The sequence below is a fragment of the Phyllobates terribilis genome, unplaced genomic scaffold, assembly GCF_046119375.1.
Source record: "Phyllobates terribilis strain yellow unplaced genomic scaffold, ASM4611937v1 Scaffold_1230__1_contigs__length_350227, whole genome shotgun sequence".
NCBI lineage: Eukaryota > Metazoa > Chordata > Amphibia > Anura > Dendrobatidae > Phyllobates > Phyllobates terribilis.
The window spans coordinates 59,812-70,184 of record NW_027363990.1 but is presented as its reverse complement, the minus strand read 5'-3'; positions in this window follow the sequence as shown (position 1 = coordinate 70,184).

The following is a 10,373-nucleotide window of genomic DNA, read 5'->3' as shown; positions in this document are numbered from 1 at the left end:
GGCATAAAAATTCAAATTTTGAAAATTGCAAAATTTTCAAAATTTTCGCCAAATATCTGTTTTTTTCACAAATAAACACAAGTGATATCGAAGAAATGTTAGCACAATCATAAAGTACAATATGTTATGAAAAAATATTCTCAGAACCAGGGGGATCCGTTGAAGCGTTCCAGAGTAATTACCTCATAAAGTGACAGTGGTCAGAATTGTAAAAATTGGCCTTCTCATTAACGTGCAAACCACTTTGGGTTGTAAAGGGGTTAAGGACTCTACCTGCATATACAGTCATGGCGGAAAGTGCTGGCACCCTTGAAATTGTTTCAGAAAATTACACATGTTTTATTACAGGCATTTTTATTTCCTTTGTGTTTATTGGAACAACACAAAAAAACTGAGAAAAAAAAGGCAAATTGGACATAATTTCACACAAAACTCCAAAAATGGGCCGGAATACATATATATATTTTTGATGGGACAACACTGAAGATGCGACACTTTGATACAATGTACAGTAGTCAGTGTACAGCTTGTTTAACTGTAAATTTGGTGTGCCTGCAAAATAACTCAACACACAGCCATTAATGTCTAAACCGCTGGCAACAAAAGTGAGTACACCCCTAAGTGTGTTCTCAGCTGATGTTATTTGTTGGGTTTTCTTTGCATCCCAAACAATTTTCTTGGCAATTGTGGCTGAAATTTTTGTTGGTCTACCTGACTGTGGTTTGGTTTTTACAGAGCATCTGATTTTCCATTTGTTAATCACAGTTTGAACACTGCAGACTGGCATTATCAATTCCTGGGATATCTTTTTGTATCCCTTTCCTGTGTTATACTCTTTTTGCCTCCCTTTCCTATGTTATACAGTTCAACTACCTTTTCCCGTAGATCCGTTGATAATTCTTTTGCTTTCTCCATCTCAAAATCCAGAAACGTCAGTGGCTGGATCCCAGAAACTCACTCAGCTTTATGCACACACACTGATTACAAGCAAACAGGTCATAGGTGAGGATGTTACCTTTAGTAGCCATTCAAACCCATTTGTGTCAAATTCTGTGCATGTTATCAGGCCAAAATCACCAGGGTATGTGAACTTTTTGATCAGGATTATTTGGATGTTTTTGGTTGTCATTAGTGATGAGCGAGCACTAAAATGCTCGAGTACTCGTTGCTCGTGTCGAGCAAATTGAAATACTCGGGTGCTCAACCCGAGCAATGAGCCCAATATAAGTCTAGGGGAAACGAGCATTTTTCAGGTGGCTCCCCACGGCGGTCTGCAGAGGGCCTAAAAATTGCCCAAATCGATGGGAACTGTGCTCAAATAACATGGGAACAGCATGGGGAAGACCCCTGGAAGCATCTCTGACTCCCAGATCACTGCTGTCAACAACGTCGTCAGAGTATTACGCCACTTTTACAGCATAAGGAACATCCTTTCCAGGGTGATGACTTGTATATAAGGCAAAATAAATAAACAAAAACAAAAATACTCCTACACACCTTGGGCTATGTTCACACGTAGCATTTTTGACACGTTTTTGCACTTTTGCATTGCTTTCAACCTAGACAAATGCATTCACCAGGAAATGTCGTTTCAACATTTTACAACCTTATCTGGCCATGTGGTGTGTGACACATCATCAGACACATGCATACAATGCTGAAAAGACATGGGAACAGCAAGGGGAAGACCTCTGGAAACATCTCTGACTCCCAGGTCACTGCCTAAATGTGTGCCCATCATAAGTGATCCTTGGCACATGCGAAGATGCCTCCCGCCATGCACCTGTCGTTGCAGACTTGCAACAATCACCGTCCACGTCCTTGTCCCACTGCAGTGTTCAGTTGTCCTTACCCCATTCCTTGGAATGCAAGCACAAGAATGCCGGCAGCCACCCACCCACAGGCTGCAATACTATACTGCCAAATTTTTGACAGCTGCTTGCACTTAAAATGTGGCCTTTTAGGCTCGTGGAGGCGGAAGCTTTTCATAACCTCATGCCGGCGGCGGCCGGGTGTCCATACTCGGTCCCCAGCCGCCACTATATTTCCCGGTATCGCCTCCGCCTTCCACAAGCACGGGTCCCATAACATTACCCGTGCCCTCCCCAGTGCACTTACTGGGAAGGACCGCCTAACCACAAACACGTGGACAGGTGAATGTGGCCAGGGATGGTACGGAGCCAGTCCACAACTTTTTTTGCTAAGAGTTGTATTTAGCTCGGTGAAAGGACTGGCATAGAGGGAAACCGTATCTACCCTGCGTGTCATTTCTCCCAGAAAATCCTGTAATTGAGCTTGTTGCAGAAGCAATGGCAGCCCATCCAACATCAACTCGCACTTGTCAATGGTGCTTTGACACACACACATCTTTCTTTGCGCATTTAATTTCTTTAATACAGAGTTGGAAAATGGCCTGATCCGTAATGCGTTTTGAGAAATAACATGCATAAGCATGGCCGATCCGCATTAAAAAAGCAGCCATAGAGTGTCCAGGAACCTTCCCCCACACTTTTCTTAGCCAGGGCTGCTTTTCGGCAGGGTTGGACGGGCCCACCAGAGAACCGGAGACTCCTCCGGCGGGCCCTGGCTTTTCCTTCAGGAGAGTTCATAGTGCCGAGTTGAGGCCATGATGAAGATAGAGGCCATCATCTGCTTAGTTTTCTGTTACTTGGAATGCAATTGCAAGTATGCAGCCAGCCACCCACCCACCCACAGGCCGCAACACTAAACTGACAGATTTCTGGGTAGCTCTTTACACTTGAAATATGGCCTTTTAAGCTTGTGGAGGTAGAAGCTTTTCACAACCTCATGCAGGCTGCGGCCGGGTGTCCATACTGGGTCCCCAGCTGCCAGTATTTTTCCCGGCATCGCCTTCGCCTTCCACAAGCACGGGTCCCACAACATTACCCATGCCCTACCCAGTGCACTTACTAAGAAGGACTGCCTAACCACAAACACGTGGACTGGTGAATGTGGCCAGGGACGGTACGGAGCCAGTCCACAACTTTTTTTGATAAGAGTTGTATTTAGCTCAGTGAAAGGACTGGCATAGAGGGAAACCGTATCTACCCTGCGTGTCATTTCTCCCAGGAAGTCCTCTAAAGCTGCTTGCACTTGAAATGTGGCCTGAACATTACTGCTGGTACTTTTCTGTGGGAATTTTCTTGCCTCCTACCAGCCTGGAATATTTCCAGCAAACTATGGTACAACACTATGGTATTAACACTGCCCCCAGTACCAGTAGCGAAGCCATCCTCAATTTCCTTCTCTGGAATTTTCTTTGGTAGACTGAGTGGCTGCCCAAATACATTTTCTCACAAAGGAGCTGATGATAGAGTGGCAGTAGGTTCAAGTTTCTCCAGCCTGTTAGACATTAGAGGGTGAACGGCAGGACATTGGATCAGTGGTTAGCACTGAAGTCTTGCAGCACTGGGATCCTGGGTTCAAATCCCAGCAAGGACAACATCTGCAAGAAATTTGTATGTTCTCCCCATGTTTGCATGTGTTTCCTCCTCAGTAAAAATAGTGTCCTGGAATCTTCCCACACACTTTTCTTAGCCAGGACTGCTTCTCGGCAGGGTTGGACAGTCCCACCAGAGAATTCTCTGGTGTGCCTTGGCTTCTACCTCAGGAGAGTTCATGATAGCGCTAACTTTGCAGCTGCTATGGGGCTCTTGAGCGGGTGAGAAAGGTTAGCTCTCAGAAACAAATCCTCTGGTGGGCACAATGTTTTTCAATCTGAAACAGCTTCTCAGTGGGAGTTGTATTTCACCACAGCCATATTCTTTAGTTCTGTGAAAGGACTGGCATAGACGGAAACCTTATCTACCCCGGTTGTCATTTCTCCGTCACCAGGTTCCGCCCATTGTAACACACGACCATGCCTGGCTGTATGTTCAGCGGTGAGAGCCACAGATCAAGCTGCTGTGTTACAGCTTTCAACAACTATGCAGCGCTGGGCGGTTTGTCAATTAAGCATTAAGCATGTTATCTTCAGCACAGCCTGTTGCTGTTTGGCCAAGGCAGTGCTGCAGTGCTGTCAGCTTGTGACTGATGTGGTCATTTCGGAGATGGAGGAGGAGGTGCATGAGCTGAACAATGTGATTACATTGAGGTTAAATTGGTGATGCTGTTTTTTATACTAAAGAAAGATCCTATTGTTATGTTTTTTTATGTTATTTTTTATGACAAATGCATTCACCGGGAAATGTCATTTTAAATTTTACAACCTCATCTGGCAATGTGGTGTCATCAGACACATCCTGTTTTATTTATGATGGAGGGACTCTGAAAGTCATAAAGCCTATTTTTATAGGGACATCAGACGGCCCTTACTTTTCTTAAAAGGCCAGAAGTCGGCCCTAGCTATTGTTAGAGAGCCATCAGAGGGCTATGCTTTGTTGTTCCCATTATTAACAAGTGGGTCTCCTATACTGTTATTGCGCATCCAGTGACTGCAAGGGTTGTCAAAAATTTGGACGCAACCTAATACCCCTTTGAAGAGACATAGAGGAGGGTCTCAGTAAAAAAAATGTTCCCATTATAAAGGAGCGGGTCTTCTATAGTGTTTATGCCCATGCTGTGACTGCAAGGGTGGCCAAAATTTTTGAAAAAAAACACTTAACAATTTAAAGACACAAAGAGCAGGGCCACAGTAACAAGGTACGACATGCTCCCATTTGAAAGGACAGGGTCTGCTATACAGTTATAGGGTATGCAGTGAGTCCAACAGCTGACCAATTTTAGGAAAAACCCCACTAAGAATTTAAAGACATAAAGAGCAGGGCCACAGTAACGACAAATTCCCATTAGAAATGATAGGGTCGGCTATACTGTTTTAGGGTATGCAGTGAGTCCAACGGCTGACAGATTTTAGGAAAAACCCCACTAAGAATTTAAGGACACACAGAGCAGGGCCACAGTAACAAGGTACGACATGTTCCCATTAGAAAGGAGAGGGTCTGCTATACAGTTATAGGGTATGCAGTGAGTCCAACGGCTGACCAAGTTTAGGAAAAAACCCACTAAGAATTTAAAGACACATAGACCAGGCCACAGTAATGACAAATTCCCATTAGAAAGGAGAGAGTCTCCCATAGTGTTGGACTATGCAGTGACTGCAAGGGCTGCCAAAAATTTGGAGGCACTTCAATGGCCCTTGGAAGAGACGTGGAGGAGCGCATCATAAAAAATTTTACCATTAGAAAGGAGCGGGCCTCCTATACTTGTAATGCCATGCACTAAGTGTATGGGCTGACAAACATTTACTCCTGGGGGGTATACATGAACATACTGTATAAAAATTTTTTTTTTACGGGCATCATAAAAATGTAGCACCCCGAGGGCTCGGCCGCTACAGGGGTATTGCACCTCTGCCAGAGGTGTGATATTCCACTCCCGGGTAAGGATGGAGTATGGACCAGGGTTCAGTTAGCACACTCACCCCATTTCTGAGGGACAGCTCAACGGTGCTCCCATTAGACAGAAATGCAGGCACAACAGACCATGTCCCTGGCTGGAGTGGGGAGGGGGTAGGAATACCCAGTGATGTAGGAGCAGATAGGGGTTGGTTCCTGAGCGTAGATAGGAGCCCATTGGTTGCTGGTCACCTGGGCTCATGTTCTAGAGTGAGGTATAAAAGGTGGGCACCATCTTAGAACAATGTTCAGTCAGAGAGAAGAAGTGACGGAGTGGGGGCCTCTGCAAGGGGCTCTTCTCCGTAGGCGGTCCTAGCCTCTGAGGCCCAGCCAGCACAGAGAGAAGAGAAGAAGAGAAGTTCAGTGAGTGGAGTAAGAGAAGGAGTTCAGCCAGAGAGGGCTGACAGGGAGCTGTGGCTCAGTCTGGGCCCAGCTCCACGAGGCAGGCCTAGGGTGAAGGCCAGGAACAGAAAGGAACAAGAACAGAAAGGAACAGAAGAGAAAGAGAAAGAGAGAAACAGAAGGGCTCAGGAACAAGACGGCAGAAGGGACCCTAAGAACCCACGAGAATACAGGGTGAAGGGTCAGGCAGATTAAGGATACCGGATCCCAAGTTGGTGGAGGAGAAACAGCCCTCAGCCAAAGACCGGAGGTCGTGATCATTTATTGGTGCGACACCTCATCAAACCTGCTAGGAAGGCACCATATAGGACAGCGGGGAACGGGAACCACGTTTACCCGCACAAGTCCGCGGCAGCTGGAAAAAAGTGGGTCACTGGTGAGGCAGGCCAGAGAAAGGATTGAAGGGGTCCTGTGCCATGCTCCTGAACTGCCTGGGGTTTACCGAGCCCCTCACCTGGTGGACGCAGCACGGCTCGGGCGGTCATTGCTGACAGAAGTGACCCGGAGTACATGAACTGTGAGTAAAAGACATTGGACTGCAGTACGTTGTCTGTGTACTCTTTCGCTCCTCCAGCACTAACGGCACTGGGACTCTCTGCACCATCACCCCCACCATCCACTACACTGCCCTGGGGCTGCACTCTTCCCGTGGGGAGTCACACTACCTCAGCTGCATACATCATCAGCCCCAGCGGTCTGCCTTGCAGCGGCGGTTCATAATAACCGCAATCCACGGGTGGCGTAGTCGGACATCACTTAGGACTGCTAAAGGACTACCACTGGTCTGACCACCCTGAGCCATGGAACCGAGTCGCCACTACTACCCCCACCGTCTCCCTATTGCCCGGCTCCGAGTGCCCCACGGCCCAGGGGCGAGTCAAACACCCTTTAAAAAAATTATGTGGGTGTTGCAACATGGACCACGGTCACCCTGGTGATATGGTGGTGGAGGATGAGGAGAAGGAGGAGGACAAGAGCAAATAGCCAAAATCAGGAAGCGTATACCCATGTTTGGGTGTGAAAAGGTGCATGGGAATACACGCTGGCGGCAGGGCAGGGCAGGACATCCAAGGCATAGAGAGCCAGTTCATTCCACATATCTAGCTTGGATACCCAATATTTATAAGGCACAGAGGAATCACGGAGGACGTTGGTACGGTACGGCAAGGTACTCCCTCAGCATCTTCCCAAACTTTGCACTCCTTGTGAGTCAGAGCCTGTGCGATGGGAGGGTCTGAGAAAACTCTCCCAGAACTTTGACAGTGTTCCCCTGCCTCTGCTGGATTGAAGTAGTGTCTCTCTCGCCTGTACTCCTTGGTTGTCGAACGAAGTGTGCCCTCTGCCTCCAGCGTTTTCAGATGGGAATTTTTTTAATAGTTCTGCAACAAGGGCCTTCTGGTACTGTCTCATTTTTGTACACCTGTCCGCCTCAGGAATAAGAGATATAAAGTTCTCCTTGTAGAGTGGGTCTAGAAGTGTCACCAACCAGTAATGACCTAAAATTTTGAGAATGCGAGGGTCATGGGAAAGGCAGCATAACATAAACTCAGCCATGCGTGCCAGACTACTAACAGGCAAGACTTCCGTGTCCTCACCAAGAGGATGACTGACCATGCTCTCCTCCTCCTCCTCTCTGTCCTCTGGCCATCCACGCTGAACAGACGGTATGACAGCTGTGCAGATAGCACCGTCTATAGTGCATGAAACTAGTTCCTGTCCCTTCTCCTCCTCCTCTTCCTCATTGTCACCCAATCCACGTTGGGATGAGATGAGGCTTGGCTGTGTGTAATCACCCTGTATGGTTAATTGCTCCATCTTATCGTGCTCCGCCTGCAATGCATCATCTTTGATTGTGAGCAGACAGCGTTTCAGAAGACAGAGAAGCGGGATGGTGACGCTAATTATGGCGTCATTGCCGCTCACCATCTTGGTGGAGTCCTCAAAGTTTTGGAGGATGGTACATATGTCTGACATCCACGTCCACTACTGAGGTCTTATGTGTGGAGTCTGAACTGAATACCGATAGCCTTTTTGATGCTGGTACTCAACAACTGCCCTCTTCTGCTCACAAATCCTTCCCAACATCTGCAATGTAGAGTTCCAACGTGTGGGGACATCACACAACACTCTGTAAGCCAGAAGCTGCAAACGCTGCTGAAACACTGCAAGGGCGGCGGAAGCTGTAGCTGACTTTCTAAAATGGGCACACAGGCGGCATACTTTAACAAGCAGATCCGGCTGCTCCGGGTAGGATTTGAGTAACCACTGAACCACGAGGTTAAGCACATGGGCCAGACATGGTACGTGTGTGAGCTTGCCTCGCCTCAGAGCCGCCACCAGGTTCCGGCCATTGTCACACACGACCATGCCTGGCTGTAGGTTCAGCGGTTTGAGCCACAGATCTGCCTGCTCTTTCAGAGCTGTCCATAACTCTTCAGCATTGTGTGTTTTTTCACCTAAGCATATTAGCTTCAGCACAGCCTGTTGTCACTTGGCCGAGGCAGTGCTGCAGTGCTTCCAGCTTGTGACTGATGTGGTCATTTCGGAGATGGAGGCTGAGGAGGAGGAGGAGGCTGAGGAGCATGAGGTTCAGGAGCTGTAGACCGTGGGGGCAACCCTGATTGACCTAGGGCCTGCAATCCTTGGCGTCGGGAGGACGTGTTCCGTCCCAAGGTCCGACTGGGTCCCGGCTTCCACTATGTTAACCCAGTGTGCTATCAGCGAGATGTACCGTCCCTGCCCACAAGCACTTGTCCATGTGTCCGTGGTTAGGTGGATTTTACCGGTAACTGCGTTGTTGAGGGCACGGCTAATATTTTGGGACACGTGCTTGTGTAATGTGGGGACGGCACACTGGGAGAAATAGTGGCGGCTGGGGACAGAGTACCGAGGGACGGCCGCCGCCATCAGGTTGCGGAATGCTTCTGTCTCCACAAGCCTAAAAGGCAACATTTCGAGCCAAGCAGTCGTGAATTGTGAGAATTTAGTAGTGTGACCTGTGGGACGTTGGCTGCATATTTGCGCTTGCATTCCAAGGACTGGAGTATGAACAACTGAACGCTGCGCTGGGACAAGGACATGGACGTGCTTCCTGATGCTGCTACTTGAGAGTGTGCAATGACAGGTGCAGGGCAGGAGGCATCTTTGCATGCATTATGGACAGGGGATTGACTTGCATGCACAACAGCAGAAGAAGCAATGGTGCCACCTGTAGACACTGTTCCTGGACCCTGGTGTTCGGCCCACAAAGTCGAGTATTTTGCTGCCATGTGCCTGATCATGCTGGTGGTGGTCAGGCTGGTCGTTTTGCCACCCCTGCTGATGCTGGTCTGGCTCGTGATGCAAATGGCCTTTTTGGAGTTATTGGCAGAGTCTTTAAAAAACAACCAGACTCGGGAAGACCTAACAGTTGTAGTGGCAACTTCCTTCGTGTTGGTGTTACGGGAAACGGTAGCCTGCCTTCTGTCTGCGGCCACCACACTGCTTCTTCCTGCCTGTTGGGGTGCTCTGCCTCCCTCCCCCTGTGTGCTGCTGTCCTTGCTCTGCATGTCCTCCTGCCAGGTTGGGTCAGTTACTATATCATCCACCACCTCGTCTCCCACTTCTGCACCCTGGTACTATTCCTGACTTTCTGCCAATTGTGTCTCATCATCGTCCACCTCTTGTGACAGTTTCCCACCGTCGCCTTCGTGTGACCGTGGCTGCTCAAATATTTGGGCATCGCTACACGTGATCTCCTCTTGCCCCGCTTCAAGTGGACCGGGCGAGAGGCCCGAATCTATAAATGGAAAAGTGAACAGCTCTTCAGATTGTCCAAGTGTGGGATCAGTTGTCTCTGGGTACTCGGCATGGTGGGAGGAAGGAGGATCAGGGTGAGGAATATGAGGTCCAGACTCATGGCTACTGAGACTTGACCGTGTGGAAGACAGGGTGGTGGTGGTGGTGGCTAAGTGACTGGAAGCATTATCCGCTATCCAACCAACAACCTTTTGACACTGATCTGGGTTCAATAGTGGTGTGCTGCGGTCCCCTAGAAATTGGGACAGGAAGGTCAGGCGAGAAGATGTGGGTGTTTGTTGTGGCACAATTTCGGCTTGCCCACGTCCTTGTCCTCGGCCTCTGCATGTACCATTACCATCACGTCCAGTTCCCCGTCCCTTGCCACGTGCCTTGCCCATTTTAAATGGAGGATAGTATCTTCCACGCTCACTACAAATGACTGAGTTTGAAGCGAAGTTATATGTGATCGGTGTGATGGAGAAAACAGAGTTTTAAATACCTGGCCTGTAGGTAAGTAGTGTGAACAGCAAACTGCTGTGAATTGCTTCACTGACACACTGAAAAAATGGAGGCCAGAAATGGCAGTATTTTCTGACAACGTATATGTGATCCGTGTGACGGAGAAAACACAGTTTTAAATAGCTGGATTTCTAGCGCTCTAATATGGAAAGGACCTGGCTGTATTCTGCAGTGCCAACAAGCAAATGGCGCCGAAAAACGGTGTTCTCTGGATTGCTTTATAAGCAAATAATGAGGATTAAGATCCAAAGAAAA